Source organism: Myotis lucifugus, unplaced genomic scaffold, assembly GCF_000147115.1.
Source record: "Myotis lucifugus unplaced genomic scaffold, Myoluc2.0 scaffold_400, whole genome shotgun sequence".
NCBI classification, from domain to species: Eukaryota; Metazoa; Chordata; class Mammalia; order Chiroptera; family Vespertilionidae; genus Myotis; species Myotis lucifugus.
In genome coordinates this window covers 278,068-280,668 of record NW_005871448.1, presented here as the reverse complement: position 1 = coordinate 280,668, position 2,601 = coordinate 278,068, and the positions used below count along the sequence as shown (strand labels likewise).

Genomic DNA, 2,601 nt, shown 5'->3' with positions numbered 1-2,601 from the left:
CCCCGACCTCCGGCGCCGGGCTCCCGGTCCCCACCCACGCCGCGCGCGTCCTCACGTGACCCGCAGCCTGCCGCTCCCGCTCCTGCCGCCTGCCCGGAGCCCACGCCGCGGAGCGAGGGGCGGGGCGACCGCGCACCCGGAAGCGACGTCACACGAGCCCCGCCCCAGAGGCGGGGACAGGGGCTGGGCCAGGGTTCTGGGAGCTGGCTTGACCCTGGTTTTGTGGTAAGAATTCTTTCCCTCTGCCCTGGTTTATTCGTATACATTTAGAGAAACTCGGGCTCGGGATCTGGTTTGCCCGACTAGGAATGAGAAGGCGACCATTCCCTGGAGGAGCTGAGGCCAACGGTGGGCTGGGCCCCTGCTTTGCATCATGGGACTTGTAGTCTTCACCCGCTTGGGCTGGTTCTGGTAGGTAATAGGTGGTTTTCCAGATTTAGCAGCGCTTTAAGGGATGACAATCGATTCTGAGAGTGGGAAGAAACAGCTCTGCACTGCAGCCTATTTGTCCTACACAATTCACAGGTTTTCCTGGGCAGAGAACTGAGATTCTTTAGTGCTTGTTTGTTTTACCATTGGAAGCAATTTCAGCTCAAGTGATACAGCCTTGGGCTTGTGAGGCGTGCACGTATGAAGAACTGAAAGGTTTTCCGGAAAATTGTTCTTTGATAATCAGATACCAAAATACAGACCAGTCTACAGGTCTGGTTATCCTTACAAGTGTGCAATTTGATACAAATTTCATCTAATGATTTCCAAGGCTTTGTAATATTCCCAAGACTGGAAAAGATTGATAGTTGTTATTACATAATGAACGTAGGAAGATCATCTGGCTTGTGGCATGGTAATGGTTTTGGGTTGATAACATTGCTCTTCAAGTGTGAATGAGACATACAAAGAGGATTCTATAGAAACAGTAGACTAAAACATGAGGTAGTTTTTGAGATAGGTTTGGCGGTCTTGGTGGCAGTTGTACCCCTGAGTTCTGTAAGTGAATAAGGGTATAGAGAGAAAAGAAAAGATAAATGAGCCTTAGAACATTTCCATCACTTGTGGTAGCAAAAGATAACTGATGAGGAAAACCTGTTAGGCCAATATCAAAGAGGCCAAGGAAAACTAAACTTTCAAGAAGTAAAAGTGTACAGATACCACTGGAGGAAGAGAACAATGTCGAAAAGGTCATTGAAATTGTTCAAGAAGAACTTTCTTCACAGATTATTAAAAGGCGCATACAGGATATACATACTATATGGGTCCTTTACCTACCAGAATATCTGCTATTAGTAAATGTGTAGATTTTACTTTCAGAAAATGAACTGAACATCTTTTTTAAAAATTAAAATTGTTTTAAAAACTGTGGTGTAATTGACATATAACATTACTAGAGGCCCAGTGCACAAAAATTTGTGCACTTGGGGGGTCCCTCAGCCCAGCCTGTGCCCTCTCGCAGTCTGGGACCCCTCGGGGGATGACCACCTGCTGGCTTAGGCCTGCTCCCCGGGGGATTGGGCCTAAGCTGGCAATCAGACATCCCTCTGGAAGCCTAGGAGCCCTCGGGGGATGTCTACTTGCCAGCGGGGAGCAGGCCTAAGCTGCAGTCGGACATCCTTAGCACTGCTGAGGAGGCGGGAGAGGCTCCCACCACCACCGCTGTACTGGCAGCCATCAGCCTGGCTTGTGGCTGAGCAGAGCTCCCCCTGTGGGAGTGCACTGGCCACCAGGGGGCAGCTCCTGCATTGAGCGTCTGCCCCCTGGTGGTCAGTGTGTGTCATAGTGACCAGTCATTCCCAGTCATTCTGCTGTTAGGGTCAATTTGCATATTACCCTTTTATTAGATAGGATGTTAGTTTCAGGTGTACAACATAAGGATTCTATGTTTGCACATATTAGGAATTGATCATAGCAAGTCTAGTTAACATTTGTCACCACACATAGCCACAGGCATTTTTTTCATGTGATAAGGACATTTAAGATTTACTGTCTTAGCAACTTTCATGTGTGCACTGCACACCTCACCCCCAGGACTTATTCTCTTATACCTGGAAGTTGTACCTTTTACCCCCTTCATTCACTTCACTCACCCTCTGCACCTTGCCTCTGGCAAACACCAATCTATTCTCTGTTTCTATGAGCTTAGTGTTTTGTTTTGTTTTTTAAATTCCACATAAAAGTGAAATCACATGGTATTGGTATTTATCTTTCTCTGTCCAACTTATTTCACTTAGCATAATGCCCTCAAAAATCCATCCATGTTGTCACATATGGCAAGATTTCATTATTTTTTATGGCTGCATAGTATTTCATTGTGAGTGTGTGTGTGTGTGTGTGTGTGTGTGTGTGTGTGACAATTCCTTTATCCATTTATCCTTTGATGGACACTTAGAATGGTTATTATCAAAAAGACAAGAAATAATAAGTGTTGGTGAGAACATAGACAAAAGGAAATCCTTGTTTGTGCACTGTTGGTGGAATTTCAAATGGGCACAGCTACTATGGAAAACAGTATGGAAGTTCCTCAAAAAACTTAAAAAATAACTACATATGATCCATTATTCTCACTTCTGAGTATTTATTCAAAGGAAATAAAAATATGAATTTGAA

General features: G+C 45.3%; 1 protein-coding gene across 6 annotated transcripts in view; it reads right to left on the bottom strand.

The window, feature by feature from the left end:
* The window catches only part of SNX16 (sorting nexin 16), a 26,133-nt gene extending 26,053 nt beyond the window's left edge, over positions 1-80 (bottom strand). For 5 of the 6 annotated variants that reach the window (XM_014467502.2, XM_014467506.2, XM_014467501.2 and 2 more), the window contains exon 1: positions 56-79. The gene's annotated coding sequence lies outside the window, so the exon portion shown is untranslated. Of the gene's footprint in view, positions 1-55 lie in introns of all 6 variants that reach the window. The other variant, XM_023743562.1, reaches the window with a different exon arrangement.
* Positions 81-2,601: the final 2,521 nt, after the last annotated feature.